The sequence below is a fragment of the Hyaena hyaena genome, unplaced genomic scaffold, assembly GCF_003009895.1.
Source record: "Hyaena hyaena isolate Hyena2069 unplaced genomic scaffold, ASM300989v1 scaffold_565, whole genome shotgun sequence".
Lineage (NCBI taxonomy): Eukaryota > Metazoa > Chordata > Mammalia > Carnivora > Hyaenidae > Hyaena > Hyaena hyaena.
This window is the reverse complement of record NW_024081196.1, coordinates 1,142,569-1,161,001: the sequence shown is the minus strand read 5'-3', so window position 1 is coordinate 1,161,001 and position 18,433 is coordinate 1,142,569. Positions and strand designations below refer to the sequence as shown.

Genomic DNA, 18,433 nt, shown 5'->3' with positions numbered 1-18,433 from the left:
CTCTCTCTGACTCCTAAGCTTCATGATCTTGGGCACACCACTAAATGTGTGACTGAGTCTTAGTTTCTACAACTGCAAAACAGAAATAATGTCTGCCTTACAAGGTGATTGTAAGAATTAAAAGATATTAAATCTGTCTACGGCACCAACACAATGTCTAGCACATGGTATCCTATAAATAACATTGTCTGCTACAATAACATATGAACTAGGAAACTTTTCCTCTGCAGGTACAGCTATGAAAATGGGGGGGGGGAGGGGCGGGTAGAATTTCCCGCCTGTAGTCTTGTACTGCCTATGTACCAACTCTAAATCTCAGTTAATAAGATTATTTAATAATTTTGTATAGAAATAGTTCATTTTGCATAAAAACCTATCTACTGCACAGAGCTGTTGTGAAGACAAAATGTGGAAGTTTGTGTGGGAAGTATTTTGTGAGTTATGAAATACTAAATAAATATCAAGCATTATTATTTTTTATCCCCATTAGTCTTTGACCAGTATTCACACAGCCTGTTACTTTTCAGTTTTTGTTGGCTCATTGGTTTTCAAATAGAGAAGTTCTCAGATACACGCAAAATAATTTTGTGAAATAAAAAGCATAGAAATGGAGGCTTGTGCATTCTCATATACATGTAATTTATTTAAACAAATGGTACTCTTAGAAGATTTCCCCTTGTGATGTCGATGATAGGTGTTTTCAGAATGCTTTACTTAATTGGGGCTTGAAGCATTTTACCTGCATCTTCTACAAATTAAAACTTTTATCACAGTATCTATTATTAGGGTACCTGGGCGGCTAAGTCGGTTAATCATCTGACTTTGGCTCAAGTCATGATCTCACAGTTTGTGGGTTCAAATCCCAAGTGGGACTCTGTGCTGACAGCTCAGAGCCTGAAGCCTGCTTTGAACTCTGTGTCTCCCTCTCTCTCTGACCCTCCCCCTCTCTCACTCTGTCTCTCAAAAATGAATTAAATGTTAAAAAAGAATATGTTATTAATTAAATATTGTACTTTGTTTCCCTTTAGTTCAACTTGTAATTGAATCTCACGCAGGAGCAAGAGCTATCAAAGCAAGAAGCTAAGTTGTGCACAATTTCTCTAAAACTGTGAATTACACTAAAACACACAGCTCCAAAGTGCAGGGAAGCTATTGGGATTTATGACTGGCCTTCAAGCAAAATCAAAGGATTCCACTTTTGGAAAATCCGTAAATAACCAAAGAAATTTTATACATTAATTATTTCTCTTTTGAACCTCTCAACACAATCCTCACAGGAAAATAAAATCACGGAATTATAAAGAAAATTGTTAATAATGTTTTCACTTAGGTGTATATCATTTTTTATCATTACTGATAGAAATTTAAAAAATCCTATATTACATCACAGCACACCATTGTGTTTGCTGGAGTACCAGTTATTTTAGCTATTTCTTAACTAAAAATAATCAATTTAATAAGCAAAAACTTTTATTTAATGCCAGTATGTGAAATGATACTGCTATCCAAATTCTTTCTGGTATGTTTGCTAGCAGAGTAATGCTTTCATTTTTAGTGTGCTGAGTAGGATGACATCCTTTACTCAAGGTCTGTGTGAGGTGTGTTGTGGCCCAGACTGGTTGCTAGTTAACAAGGTTTTTGTCCCTTTCCCAGGAACAGAATGCAGAACCCTCCAAGAGATTAACCTCACCTGTGAATATCTGCTGGAAAGTTCAGATTGCTATCTGACCCACCGTTTCCTCAGAGAACCAATGCCCCTGCCTCTCACCATTTCCTGCACTAAACCCCAATAGATAGATATGAAGTAGAAAAGGCACAAATGTGGGAAACAGATAAACTTGGATTAGAGAAATAGACCTGTCACTTACCAGCTGTGCTACTTTGGGCAAGTCCTTTAACAACTAAGCCTCAGTTTCCTCATCTATTAAAATGGAAATAATAACAAACACCTAAATGTTTATGCATGGAGAAGCGTAAATAAATGAGATGTGTTTTCAAGAACAACAGACCATAGTGTACTAGAGGCTAGGTACTGAAAAAGCTCATTCCTTTGTATAAATATCTAAACAAAGAGGCTTGTTTCCACCATGAAAATAAACATCCCAAACTATGTAGAATGAAATCATGCCTGTCTCAATTTATTCTCACTTCAGTTTTCTTAAACCCTGGATCTTTCTACAGAGTTGATACCATTATATTAAAGTAAATCAGAGACTACATAGAATATCTCTGATCACTATTTCAATCTCTTAAAGTCCAAGGCTTTTATCATATGGCCCAGTAGCTTTCAGCCTGAGGGATTTTGCTGCACCAGGGGGCCTTTGGCAATATCTGGAGACAACTTTGTGTGTCACAGCAGAGGAAGTACCTCTGGCATCTGGTGGGAAGAGACCATGCACAATGCTAAACATTCTTTAGTGCAAAGAACAGCTCCCCAGACAAAGAATTATATGGCCCAAAGTTTCAGTTGTGTCCAGTTTGAATATTCTACAACCACTTCCATTTATTTCCTCAACAAACAATTATTAAACAACAATGGTATACCAGGCACTATACCGTATGCCAAGATAAACTGAAAAGAGAGAAACAGGTCCTATTCAAATTTCAAGCAGTGGGGAGGACTGACAATTAAATAAGCAATTAAACCTAAAATATGGGAATATATTTTGATAGGTGAGAATAAAAAGTCCCCACACTTTTAGAAAAAACTATTGTCTTATAGCCATGGTAACAGAAAACCACAGAAGTGGATATTGTAAACCTTTCTATTTATCAATGACAATTCTATAGTCATGGAAACAAATAAATCTAGAACAAGTTTTAAACCTATCTCATTGATCAGAGACAACTTGCATCAGCCAATGTCCCTTGAAAGCCAACCAGTTGGTGATAGCTCACGTTTTGAAAGTCAGCAGTCTGGTGAACGCACGCAAAGGAACTCACTACTAACATTGACATCAGCCCATCATTGTCTCTGTAGCCAACTACAACACAAAACATGTTTCTAAATCTGATGTCAACCCATTCGTGGTTCTGTAACCAATTCAAAATATGCTACTGCAACCAGTTCAAACATGATGCTCAAAGATTAGGGAAGATCTGGGAAGTCATGCCAAATCCTCAAAAAAAAAAAAAAATCAGTGTATTGTGCCACTGAAAATATATAAATAATTGCAAATCTTTTCCCTAGTAACCACATCTCCTCTGAGCCTCCAAAAACACTTCTTATTAGAAAAAAAAAAATAGCACAAAATCATGGCTAGAATTGTTAATAATGTTTTCTTCTAGGTTCAATCTCTTTTAAGCCCAAGACCCTTTGGTCAACATGAAACACTCCTCACTACTCCAACCTGTCCCTTATTCTGTCCCCATTCTGATATGTAACATGGCTCTGCACAATGCACCACACCTGAGGCCATTTGAAAACCTCAGTTCTTGAAAGACTGGTCATCAGTACACTAAGCAAAAAATGAGGAAAAAAGGATGAGGAAAGGGAGATTATTGGGTGGAGTCAGAGCTGTGAGACAGTTAACAGATAGGCCAGATGAAAGAACACGGGGGCCCCAAGGTAGACAGAAGTACGTGCATTCGGCATCAACGTTCCTTGATGGCTTACTTCATCAAGCAATAAGGAGTCCAGAGGACTAACGCAATCGCCGCATGGCTCGCTTGTGGGCCAGTGAGTCGCACCACTCACTGGGAGGCCAAATACGGAAGGAAGCAGATGTTTGACGGAAAGATGAGAAAAGTTTCAGGTATGTTGAATTTGAGGGTTCTGAAGGATAAATTGGAGATATAAAGTAAGAAGGTGAATATTTAAGTATGATTCAAAGAAAGAAGTTTGGGCTAAAGAAATGGATTTGGGAGTTTTCACATATAGACTGTAACTGAAGCCATAAGAGCAAATGAGGTTGCCAGGACACCATACACACTCCTTTGCATTCATGGTTAAAAAGCTGTGACCTAAGAACAAACAGTATGACACAACAGATCAAGGTAAGTAAACGGTGCTGGACTTAAAATGATGAAAATAATATGACCAGACAGGACCAGAGCCTTTTTCTTTTAATTAAATCTGACAAGAGACTGCAAATTCCCAAGCAAAGGAGGATTGTAATTAATATAAGAACAAATACTAAAAATCATTTTTCATCAGCTTGTATATACCTAATTTAAACCAAATCAATATATACTTAGTTTGTGCGTAAACAACGGTCTATTTGGGAATTTCAAACTGGGAATTTCTAATTGAGCAATAAGTCCCTTGACCATATTTCAAAAATTCCATACAACATTTCTCCTCAAAAGAACGGCTGGACCACTAAAAAATTCAGATGAAATATAATGATATGCTTTCTGTCTAGTTAGATGTCTCTTCTGAGAAGTATCACTTGAATGATAGTTCTGTGTCTTTTCTAAAATGTTGAAAATGTTATCTCCTCTGTTATCCATGTTTCTTATGCAATGAGAAATTGTAAGAAATTCCTCAGGTTTGTATCCAGGAAAGATTGTATCTCTGCACATTAAGAAATGGCAGCCCTCTACACTGACAGTGCAGAATCTGCTTGGGATTCTCTCTCTCTCTCTCTCTCTCTCTCTTTCTCCCTCGCTCCCCCACTTGTGCTAGCTCTCTCTCTCTCTCTCTCTCAAAACAAATAAACTTTTTAAAAAACTTAAAAAAGATATGGTGGCCCTATGGATATTTATAAGACATGATTGAGATAATAATAGCTACATTTTATTAACCAACTATTTATCACACAATACTTGAAAATTCCCTCCTTGAAATATGCCTTATTCTTGAATTTTGTGACACCACACTCTCCCATATAAAGTCACTCTTTAATCTCCTTTACTGGCTCAACATAATGTCTTGAGTTTGTTTTATGTATATGAAGGGTGAAAATACATCATTTTCTATCTGCATTACTTTTCCACACAACTTGTTCTTTGCTCTACAAAATAAAAAAGTTCAGAAAAAAATACTTCCTAGACATTGAAACTAAAAAATACAGTTTAAATACAAATGCTCTTCCAAGCAGCTCTTCATAAGTAAAAATAGTAGAGTTTCAAATACATGAAACACAAACTAATAGAACTACAAGTATAAGGAGACAGATCTATAATTACAGCAAGAGAGGTCAATATGTCTTTCTCAATAACTGATGGAACAAGTAGACAATCAGTGAGGATGCAGAGGACTTGGACAACACTATCAGCCACCCTCCCCTGATTGACATGTATAGAACAGTGCACCCAACAACAGTAGATGAACATGCTTTTCAACTACACACAGAATATTTACCAATCTAACTTTTAGTCTGGTCTATAAAATAATTGTAAGAAATCCAAATCATTCCAAGTATGTTCCAGGACCAAAACAGAATTAGATTAGAAATCAATAACCAGGGCACCTGGGTGGCTCAGTTGGTTAGGCGACCAACTTGCACTCAGGTCATGATCTCATCATTCATGGGTTCGAGCTCTGCATTGGGCTCTGTGCTGACAGCTCAGAGCCTGGAGCCTGCTTCAGATTCTGTGTCTCCCTCCCTCTCTGACCCTCCCCTGCTCATGCTGCCTCTCTCTCTCTCTCTCTCAGAAATAAATAAATCATTAAAAAAATTTTTTAAAAAAAAGAAATCAATAACCTAAAGATCCCTCGAAAATCCTCAAGTATTTGGAAATTAAGCAACATACTTCTAAATAAGACACAGGCTATTTATTTTTAAGGAATCAAAAAGGGAATAAGATAGTATTGTAAGGACACAAGTCTAAACCAGACTGACTCCATAATAGGCTTTAAGTTTCCCCTCTGAACTAGAAGGCCTAAGTTTCAGTTTCTCTGAAACTATCAGGCAGCTACACATTGCCCAAGGCCGAAGAAACTGCCCACCACTTCACTCCACCACACTACCTTGGCAATGCCCAATCAAAAAAGGCCAGCAACTATAGATAAATCTCAACTGCCTAATGTAAAAGTTAACCCATTAGTCGCCGAACAAGACTCTAGGCTCGCTCTATGGTTGGTTGAATTTAAGGGTACCCTGAATGTTGAAATTGGATCCTGCCAAAAGTAACAGATACTCTGGATAACATGTATGGTTAAACCCGCTGTCAATAATGTTGTATAATTATAATTGGATCACTGTTTCCATGCCACAACTTCTGTAACTCCCCTGTCACAAACCCCATAAAAACCCTACTCTGCCTTTGTTCGGGGCTCTCAACACGGATCCACGGCGCTGGTGAAGTCTGTGAGCCCGAGCTTGCGCCCGTAATAAAGCCCTTTGCCTTTGCATGCTTGACTCGGTCTCCCTGGTGGTCTCTGGTCGGTGAGGATACTGCAATCTGGGTATAACAGTATACTTTGTACTACAAGAAAATTAAAATACAGCATGTTAAAATTTTTGAGATGCCACTCAAGTAGTACATCAGGGTGAAATCTAGAACATCAAATGTCTACATAAGAGCAGAAGAAATGTCTCAAACTGACCATTAAGATTTAAATTTGTGAAAAGCAAAATAAAAGCTTACTCAAAGTAAGCAAAAGAAGTAAACAGTAAGCAAAAGAAACAATAAATATCAGAGGAAAGATTAGAGAAATGTACAAGAGAAAAGACGAAAACAATGTAGAAAATCAATGAAAATAGAATTTGGTTGTGGTAGAAAGAGTCCTAAGATGGTCCACCAAGTTTCAGTCCCCTGGTCGGCTCTGTCTACAGAATCCCCTTCCCTCTGGCATGGACAAGAAATGTGAGTAGGATAGAATATCTCTCCCAACATTACGTTACATATACAGCAAGAGATTTTGCAGGTATAATTAAGCTCCCTAACCAGTTGACTTTGAGTTCATCAAAAAGGAGGTAAAAAATAAGTGATTCCTTAAAAGGGCTGAGAAGCAGCAGCAGGCACTCTCATGCTGGTTGAAGAAGTAAGATGCCATGTTGGGAAAGGAAGAGGCCATTTGGCAAGATTCTCAGGAGGCCTATAGCAACTGAGAACAGTCCCTGACTAACAACTAACAAGAAAACAGGGATCGCAGGCATATAGCCAAAAGGAAATGAATTCTGCCAACAACTAGTTAGCTTGGAAGAGGATCCCAAGCCTCAGAAGAGATCAGAGTCCTGGCCAACCAGGTGAGACTTTGAGCAGATGACCAACCTGAACCATGCGAGACTTCTGACCCAAAGAAACTAGAAGATTCCGAATTTGTGTTGCTTTAGACCACTAAGTTGGTGGTCATTTGTAATGCAACAACTAATACAATGGGTCCTTGAGAAGATAAATAAAATTTGTAAACCTCTAGCCAGAGGGATCAGGAAAAAGAGAAAATGCAAATTAAGAATGTCATGAATAAAAAAAGGTATAATCAATCACTTTAAATGCAGATATTTAAATGATAGTAAGGGAATATTATAAACAACTTTATACCAATAAACTTGACAACTTAGACACAATGGAAAAATCTTTTTAAAGATACTATTAAAACTCACCAAAGAAGAAATAGATACCTTATAGAACTATATCTATTAAAGAATTTGAATTGTACTCAAAAACATTCCCTGAAAGAAAATTCTAGACATAACTAGCTTCTCTTGTGAATTCCAGCAAATATTTATGTGAGAAATAATATCAATTCTATATAAATTCTTCCAGAAAATTATGAAGGACTCATTCTATGAGTCCAGCAATATCCTGATATCAAATTCAGAAAAAGACATTAAAAGAAAGGAAGTTATAGGTCAACATACCTCATAAACATAGACAGACTTTCTACACAAATTGTTAGCAAACCAAATCCAATAATCCAAACCAAATCCTTTGTATACCATACACACCATAACCAAGTGATTTTTATCCCCAGAATTGCAACATTGGTTTAAAATTTAAAAGACAATCAACATAATTCGTCATTAACAACAGGTGGGAAAACATGATAATCTTAATAGACACAGAAAAATCATTTGACAAAGTCCAATTCCTATTCATAATTTAAAAAACAGCTGTGTGTGTGTGTGTGTGTGTGTGTGTGTGATCTTTCTTGGCTTTTCATGCCCCTATATTTCTCAATTTATAAAAGACTATAGAAACTTTTCTATGTAAGGTATTAAATTACTATATTGTACCTCTGAACTAATATTATATTTTATATTAACTAACTGGAATTTAAATGAAAACTTAAAAAATGTATATAGCACTTATAGCATTAAATATTTATTTTAATATTAAATGTCTATATTGGGGCGCCTGGGTGGCTTAGTCGGTTAAGCGTCCGACTTTCGCTTAGGTCATGATCTCGCGGTTCGTGGGTTCGAGCCCCACCTCGGGCTCTGTGCTGACTGCCAGCTTAGAGCCTGGAGCCTGTTTCAGTCTGTGACTCCCTCTCTCTCTGACCCTCCCCTGCTCACGCTGTCTCTCTCTCTCTCCTAGAAATAAAAACATTTAAAAAAATTTTTAAAAATATTAAATGTCTATATAAGCATATGAATATGTTGGAAATAGTATATATAATAATAATAACAATAATTTCTAGGCATTCTGTAATTCAATCTGGATTTTCTCTGATCCTAGAATTAACTGAGAAGAAGTGTTTTATTTAGTTTCACTTTGTTTAATCCAATGGATTAGGGAAGTTGGATTTCTGGTTCTGTTATTAATTTCTAGTTTAAATGCATAATAATTAGAAAATATGGTATATACTACTTTAATTTTTGTTATTATTACATGAGCATATGAAATGTGTATTTTCTGTTTTTAAAATATAGGTTTGATATAAAATATAGCTTGATATAAAATATAGTTAGATATAACTCATTAAACATATTAGTCCTCTTTGCCCTTATTTTTTATCTACTTCATCTGTCACAGATTAAAAGAATTTATTTCAACTCTCCTACTATGATTATATTTCTATTTATTTTTGTATCTTCTTAAGTTTGTATTATGAAATTTTCCTCCTTCTCAGGTTTTTGTTGAGTTGACAAGTTTATTACTTTCCATATCTGTCTTCAGCTAATTTGGAAGCTATAGATTTTCTGTCCTTTTTATTGATTTCCTTAAGTTTTATTTTTTAAAAAATATTAATTTATTTACTTTAAGAGAGAGACAGAGACAGAGCCCGTGTGCAAACAGGGAGGGGTGGAGGGAGAGAGTCCCAAGCAGGCTTTGTGCTCTCAGCATGGAGCCTGAAGTGGGGCTTTAGTCTTCCGAACCTTGAGAACATAGCCTGAGCTGAAATCAAGAATTGGACACTCAACTGACTGAGCCACCAGGTGTCCCTTGATTTCCTTAAGTTTTAAAAAGCATACTTAATTATAAAAGTTTCTAACAATACATTAATTCTCTATTGCTGAATAATAGATTACAAATAACAACTGTAATGTCTTAATGCAATATAGTAGCTCCCACTTCTGGAGGCCAGAAATGTGTCATGGCTCAACTGAGCTCTTTGATTAGGATCTCACAAGCCAAAAATCAAGACACCGACCAGGAGGGGCTCTTGTTTGGGGATCTTAGGGAAGAATCTGCTCCCAAGCACATTCAGGCTGTTGATCAATTTCAGTTCTTTGTGATGATGAAACTGAGGTCGCCACTTCCTTGGCTCTCAGTGAGAATGTCTCATGGCTCCTAGAATCTGCATTCCTTCTTAAATGAACTCTTCCTTTAAGCCAGCACAGCACACTGACCCCCATTGTGCTTCTGATCTCTCTCATTTCCTCTTCTACTGCCAACCAGAGAAAGCTCTCTGAATTTAAGGGCCCATGTGATTAGATCACACCACACCTAGGTTATCCACCTGTCTTAAGATCAACACTACCACAGCCATGACTCCGTCAGAGAGTAATACTCAGTATATTCACAGCTTCCAGGATTAAGGAGGGACATCTCTGCAGAACTGTTTTAGAATGTCTGCCTACAACAAAGAATATCCACATTTATTCCATACTTCTGATCTTCCTCTAAGCATGATTACATGTGTAGCCCATCAAACCCACTTGAAGACCCCCTCCCTTATCATTATTTTTGTTTTCCAGAATATTATTTTACCTTTGCTGTTGTTGTTGTTAAACAAATAAACCTAAGTCTGACATTATTTTGCAAGACCATATTCACATTTACTGGTTTCCTTATTAAGTTTCCAGTGTTTTCTTCTTAAGAGTTTACTTCTTTTCTAAATTATATCCTGTAAGTTTTCTGGGGAGGGTCTGTGAGTAGAAACTCTAAAAGTTTGTGCATCTGAGATTGTCTTAAATGTACTTCTAAGGTCATTTAACTCCATATTAGTTCCAAGTTGACAAATATTTTCCCTCAGCATGATGGAAGCGTTACTTCATTGTTTTCTCAAGCTATCACTGAACGAAAGTTTTGTTACTCTGCTAAACAAAAGTTTTCATCTGCATTGTTTTTACCAACTTGACTATCCTGCTGACTTATATTTAGGATAGCTCATTGTGATATTTTTCTATTAATAACAAGGGGAAAAAATGAGCTACCAAATTTATTGTGTCCTGGTCCTTGATAGGAGGATTGTATAAGGCTCATTTCACCAGTTTGACTGCAATTATATAGCTGGCTTTGAAACAGTAAAGAGATTCAAGAAAAGCTCACTCAAACGACAGTCTTTTTCAAGCAATTATTCTTCTCAAACTTCATCATTTATTGACTTTCAGGAAAGCAATTTTTTTGTTAGAATGTTCAGAAATTGTAGAACATTTCACTGAAAATCAGACACACCTGTAGGCAATATTCTTTTCATTCCATGTATATTTTTTCTGTTTCCCCAAGGAAAAAGTAGAGAAAACATTTAACAATATTCTCCTTGAAGTAGAGCTTCCTGTAATACTTATTTCCCATTAAGTATTATTTTTGTTTCTAATTTTTAGAAAGATAGATCCTTAAAACTAAAATAACTTGTTGTGAAGAGAGATGCCAAAAGAGACTAGAATGAATTGAATGCTGTCTTTCCATAGGACTGTTTTGACAAAACAACTTTCTGCATGGTTTAAGTTCACAAATCTTATTTTCTTTTCAAATATTTTAATGTTTATTTACTTTTGAGAGAGATAGAGAGAGAAAGAGAGGCAGAGCACTAATGGGGAAGGGGCAGAGAGAGAGAGAGACTGAGAATTCCAAGCAGTCTCCAGGCTCTGAGCTGTCAGCACACAGCCCTATGTGGAGCTCAAACTCACAAATCACAAAGTCAGATGCTTAACTGACTGAGCCAGCCAGGCACCCCAGTTCACAAGTTTTATTAAGAGGAGGCAGTGAAATTTGCAACTTCCTAGAGACAAAAAGCATAGTAAGGCAAAAAATTCCTAGCACATTTAACATAATTTTACATTATGTTAAAATAAGTCCATACAGGATTTACTTGTGTAAAGCAGCTTTCTAAACTCCTGCATGACAGTGAGAGATCCTCACTGAGAGAATAAATTCTTTAGAAGATGAATTGACTTTTCAAATACAAAATTAGAGATTCTGGGAAGCATAAAAGTTTTCTCTTTACATTGGCTACATATAAATTCTTCCTTTTAATACTGTATTCCATGTAGGAATAAATAAAAAGCATCAGATATCCACTTGGCAGAAGGTTCTTAGGAAACTGTAATGATGATGTCTTTGCAACTGTTTTATCCTATTGACTTAACATGTAATCATTTCCAGATAAAAGTCTATTTGAGAAAACTGAGATAAAGCCCCAAATATTTTGAGGCAATTCTATTTTACATCCATAGCTTAAATATATTTGGAGAAAACAATCCTTAGATGTTCTCACATACACATTGAGGTTATAGTCCAAATGGAGCTGACCTTTTCTCAGGCCACATGTCTGCTTTATCCAGGGATAAATTAGTCGTAAATACAGAATTATCACCATGAAAGTCCTAATAGAAAATAAAATGCAGCAAATTCCACATTAGTCACAGCCTTTCATGGTGATAGGAAAAGAAACTCTTAGAAAACCTGAAGTACCTGGCAAGTGTGTGTGAGATAGCAAACAGAGGAGGTAGGAGAGTTGATGAAGACTAAGAAGAGAATGGAATGCATTTTTTCAAAATCAATCACTGTTAAACCTCAACAAAGAAAAGGCGAAACAAGAAAAGTACAGAAAGCATTCATTTATTTTGCAAAGATAGTATTCACAGTAGATAAAAGGATAATGATAGTATTACAATTCCTGATGTCAGCACCCTTCAAAAAAATGCACCCCTACCCCAGGAAAAGAAATTAAGAAAACAATTGCACTTATAATTGCACCAAAAATAATAAAATGCTTAAGAATAAACTTAACCAAGGAGGTGACAGACCTATACTCCAAAAACTATAAAACAGTGATGAGGAAATTGAAGATGATACAAACAAATGGAAATATAGTCCATCCTCATGGACTGAAACAGTAAGTATTAACATGTTCCTACTATCAAAATACTTTGGTGTTTGCTATCCAAAAGTCCACAGATCCAATTTACTCCCTATTAAAATACCAAACCATTCTTCACAGAAGTAGAAAAAAATATTAAAACTTGTATGGAATCATAAAAGACTCTGAACAATCAAAGTAGTCTTGAGAAAGAACAAAATTACGGGTATCACAATCCCAGATTTCAAAATACACTACAAAGCTGTTGTCATAAAAACAGTATGGTATTGTCACAAAAACAGACACATAGGTCAAAGGAACAGAATAGAGAGTCCAGAAATAAACCTACAATTATGTGGTTAATCTTCAACCAAGGAGGCAAGAATATGCAATGAGAAAAATCTCTTCAATAAATGGTGCTGGGAAAACTGGAAAGCAACATGTAAAAGAACAAAACTGGATCACTTTCTTACATCACACATGAAAATGAACATAAAATGTATTAAAGATCTAAATGTGAAACCATGAAAATCCACAGGAGAACACAGGCAGTAATTTCTCTGACATCAGCAATAGTAAAATTTTTCTAGACAAGCTCCCCCCCAAAAAAAGGAAACAAAAGCAAAAATAAAATATTGGGATTACATTAAAAATGATTTTGCATAGAGAAATAAACCATCAACAAAACAAAAAGACAACCTACAGAATGGGAGAGGATATTTGCAAGTGGTATATCTGATAAGGGGTTAATATTCAAATTATATAAAGAACTTATACAACTCAACACCAAAAAACCCAAAAACCAATAATCTGATTAAAAATGGGTAGAGAACTGAATAGACAATTTTCAAAACAAGACATACAGATGACAAAAATAAAAAAGACAAGAAACAACAAGTGTTGGTGAGAATGTGGGGAAAAAAAGGGACCCTTGTGCCAGCACTGTTGATGGAAACATAAATTGGTATAGCCGCTGTAGAAAAAAGCATGTAGGTTCATAAAAAATAAATTAAAAATATAAATACCATATGATTCACTAATTTAGCTACTGGGTATTTACCCAAGGAAACTGAAAGTGCTAAATAAAAAAGATACTGAACCCCTATGTTTATTGGAGCATTATTTACAATAGCCAAGATATGGAAGCAACCTAAGAATCCTTCAATAGACAAATGTTAAGGAAGGTGTGGTGCACACATATACACACACATACACACACAAGAATGCAGGAATATTACACAGCCATAAAAAGGGAAGAGAGCATGCCATTTGCAACAGCATGGATAGACCTTCTAGGTCCTAAGAAAAGTAAGTTAGACTGCAAAAGACAAACAGCATATGATTGCACTTACATGTGGAATCTAAAAACAAAACAAATGAATAAACAAAAAACAGAATCAGAGCTGTAAAAAACAGAACAAACTGATGGCTGCCAGAGGAGAGGAGTTTGGGAGGATGGGCAAAATGGGTGAAGGGAAGTAGCAGATACAGGCTTCCAGTCATGGAATGAATAAGTCTGAGGAGAAAACGTACAGCATATTGAATATAGTCAATGGCATTATAATAGTATTTTTTGGTGACAGATGGTAGCTGCACTTGTGGTGAGCATAGCAAAATTTATAGATTTGTCAAATCACTATTTTGTACACCCAAAACTAATGTATCACTGTGTATTAGCTATACTGCAATAAAAAACACATTGGTGAGTGCACAAACTAGTTAGTGCAGCCACTGTGGAAAACAATCTGGAGAGTCCTCAAAAAATTAAAAAATAGGTTCAACTGGAGGAGAAGTAGGGGGTTCCATACTTTCCACTGGCAACTCTCAAACAAGGAAGAGCTGAAGCCCAAGGACCCTGAATCCCAAGAGTCTGGAAGGAAAAGAGATAGAGTCTACTAGGAAGATAGCCTCATAGGTGCATGATTGTGAACTGGGAGATATAAAAACGGGCCAGGACACAGAGGCGCAGAGGGGAGGGATCCCCTTCTGTGGAGAGACAAAGGGAAGAGAAAGAGTGGCTGGGGAAACGTAGGACTGTATCTGGATAAGAGAAAAACCTTGGCCTGGGATGGAGAGGGATCCTATCATCCCATCTCTAACTGCAGGGCTTTCAAAGAGAGAATCTATCTCTAACTGGGAGACTTTCTTTGGACTGGGGTGGGTTGCCCTGTTCTCATGCCTGGGGATGAGGGGAGTCCCCTCTGGGTTCGGTGGTACATCAGGGGCGCAGTTGGCATCAGGAGGAACCGATCCCCAGCCCTGAAGTTCTGCGGCTTGCAGGATTACATTTTGCGCGGCATCTTTAACATACACGGAATAAGAACTTGGAACACTGCTGGGCGTGGGGCATAGGAACCATCCCACCTCGTCTGCACCTATGGCACGACGGGAATGGATTCAAAAGAGTGCTTTGGGACACCTGGCCCATAGAGAAGGGACTGGAGGCAGTGTCCATGTTTCTCCCCACAACCACCAAGGCAAGCCTCAGAGACTGGTCCCAGGGGCCCAGAGTGGAGATGGGACCTGCCTACGCCAGACCACGCCCATCAGTGCTGGGTAGCTGCTTAGCTCCTGGAGCTACATAGATGCTGCAGAAACAGATGGCCCCCTCCTCTAGGCGAACACTGCTGCATTGCCTGGATTAACCGTAGGTCAACTCTTGTTATTCAGATATATTCTCCCTTTTCTCCTTCTTATCTCCTCCCTCCTCTAGGTTGGTTACTCTGGTTATTGGTTTGCTTAAACAGACATATTTAATCCATTCTCTTGATGCATTTTCTAGACCTCCTTCTTTCCTTTCCTTTCTCTCTCTCTGGAATAATCAGGCCATATAGTTTCTGTGGGTAATATTATCTTCATTTCTTTCTCCTCACCTCCTTCCATAGTCTCCTTTCTCTCTCTCTGGATTAAGCCTTTTATTCTCTCTGACTGGTCAATGTTCATTTTCTCTTTCTCTCTATGCCTGTCATTTCTCTTTTTGTATATGTTCTTCCATCAGCACCGCCTCAACTCTATTCTTTATTGTAGCTGGGGTTTCTGGTTTTATGCTTTTAGACTGTCTTTTGTTCTTTGGGTTTTTTTTTTTTTTTTTTTTGGTCTGTTTGCTTGTTTGTTGGGTTTATTTGTGCATTTGCATGTTCTTGCTCCCTGTTTGTCTGTTTTCCATTCCAGGGGTATGTCAAGGAACAAACCAAAGCACACATGGTGGAGAGTCGAAAACATCACTATGAATAGGAAACAAAAATAACCAAAGTCACAACAACAGAGACCCTTGAAAAAACACCTCATGAATAGCCAGGCCCTGCACAGTATATGAGCCTCCTTTAATACAGCAGTGCTCGCAGGTGCAGAGCACATAACAAGCTTCTAAAACTTACAAGAGACAGAAAGCTAGCCAAAATGATGAAAAAGAAGAAGAATTCTCCTCAAAAGAAATTTCAGGAAGAAGTGACAGCTAAAGAACTGATCAAAACAGATATAAGCAACATAACTGAACAAGAATTAGAATAATAGTCATAAAATTAATCGCTGGGCTTGAAAAAGGCATAGAAGACAGCAGAGACTCCATTGCTGCAAGGATCATGGATCTTAAAAATAGTTACGATGAATTAAAAGATGCTATAAATTAGGTGCAAAATAAAATAGAGGTGGCCACAGCATGGACTGAAGAGGCAGGGAGGAGAATAGGCAAACTAAAATATAAAATTATGGAAAAAGAAGAAGCTAAGTAAAAGAGAGATAAATTTATCCAGGAGCACGAAAGAAGAATTCAAGAACTGAGTGATGCAATCAAACAGAATAATAACCATAGCACAGAAATTCCATAAGAAGAAAAGAGAAAGGGGCTGAATGGGTACTTGAACAAGTCCAACCTGGGGAAGGAAACAGGCATTGAAATCCAAGAAGCACAGAGAACTCCCCTCATATATAATTTGAATTGATCTTCTGCATGACATATCATAGTGAAACTGGCAAAATAAAGGATAAAGAGAGAATTCTGAAGGCAGCTAGGGACATAAAGGCCTTATCATACAAAGGTAGACATACAATGGTAGTAGCAGACCTATCTACTGAAACTTGGCAGGCCAGAAAGGAATGGCAGAAATCTTCCATGTGATGAACAAGAAAAATATGCAGCCAAGAATCCTTTATCCAGCAAGCCTGTCATTCAGAATAGAAGGAGAGATAAAGATTTTTGCAAACAAACAAAAACTGAAGGATATCATCACCACTAAATCAGCCCTACAAGAAATCCTAAGGGGGACTCTATGAGGGAAATGTTGCAAGGAACACAAAGTACCAGAGACATCACTACAAGCATGAAACCTATAGATAACACAATGACTCTAAACCCATGTTTCACTAATAACACTGAATGTAAATGGACTAAATGCTCCAATCCAAAGACATAGCGGGGGCGCCTGTGTGGCTTAGTCTGTTAAGCGTCCGACTTTCGCTTAGGTCATGATCTCGCGGTTCGTGGGTTCGAGCCCCGCGTCGGGCTCTGTGCTGACTGCCAGCTCAGAGCCTGGAGCCTGTTTCAGAGTCTGTCACTCCCTCTCTCTGACCCTTCCCTGCTCGCGCTGTCTCTCTCTCTCCTAGAAATAAATAAAAAAAACAGTAAAAGAAAAAAAAAAACAACAAAGACATAGGGTATCAGAATGGATTAAAAAAAAACAAAAAAACAAGACCCATATATTTGCTGTCTACAAGAGATTCATTTTAGACCTGAGGACACCTTCAGATTGAAAGTGAGGGGATGGATAAATATCTATCATACTACTGGAAGTCAAAAGAAAGCTGAAGTAGCCATACTTATATCAGACAAACTGGACTTTAAAGTAAAGGCAGTAACAAGAGATGAAGAAGGACATTATATAAAAATTACAAGGTCCATCCATCAGGAAGAGCTAACAATTATAAGTGTCTATGCACTGAATTTGGGAGCACCCAAATATATAAAACAATTAATCACAAACATAAGCAATCTTATTGATAAGAATGTGCTAATTTTAGGGGACTTTAATACTTCACTTACAGCAATGGACAGATCATCTAGACAGAGTATCAGTAAAATAATGGCTCTGAGCTACACATTGGACCAGATGAACTTGACAGATATATTTAGAATTCTACGTCCCAAAGCAGTGGAATATACTTTCTTCTCAAGTACACATGGTACGTTCTCAAAGATAGATCACGTACTGGGTCACAAAACAGCTCTCAATAAATATAAAAGAATTGAGGTCATTCCATGCACACTTTCAGATCACGATGCTATGAAACTTGAAATCAACCACAGGAATGTTTGGAAAACCTCCAAAGGCATGGAAGTTAAAGAACATCCTACTAAAGAATGAATGGGTCAAGCAGGCAATTAGAAAAGAAATTTTAAAATATATGGCATGGAGGAGGACACTTGTGGGGATGAGCACTGGGTGTCATATGGAAACCAACTTGACAATAAACTATTTGTAAAAAAAAAATAAAATAAAATAAAATATAAGGAAAAAAAAAGAAAATGAAAATACAACAATTCAAATCCTTTGGGATGCAGGAAATGCTGTCCTAAGAGGAAAATGCACTGCAGTCCAGGCTTATCTCAAGAAACAAGAAAAATCCCCAATACAAAATCTAATAGCATACCTAAAGGAACTAGAAGCAGGACATCGAAGACACCCTAAACCCACCAGAAGAGAAATAATAAAGATTAGAGCAGAAATAAATGATATAGAATCAAACAAACAAACAAACCAAAACAGAACAGATCAATGAAGCCAAGAGTTGCTTTTTTGAAAAAATAAACAAAATTGATAAACCTCTAGCCAGGCTCCTCAAAAAGAAGACAGGGCCCAAATAGGTAAAATCACAAATGAAAGTGGATTTATTACAACCAATCCCTCAGAAATACAAGCAATTATTGGGGAATACTATGAAAAATTATATGCCAACAAACTGGACATTGTGGAAGAAATGGACAAATTCCTAAACACCCACACACTACCAAAGATCACATGGGAAGAGATAGAAAATCTGAACAGACCCATAAGTAGGGAAGAAATTGAATCAGTT

At 37.1% G+C, this 18,433-nt stretch overlaps 1 pseudogene; it reads left to right on the top strand.

The window, feature by feature from the left end:
* LOC120248054 overlaps positions 1 to 14,921 on the top strand; it is a 113,289-nt pseudogene extending 98,368 nt beyond the window's left edge.
* Positions 14,922 to 18,433: the final 3,512 nt, after the last annotated feature.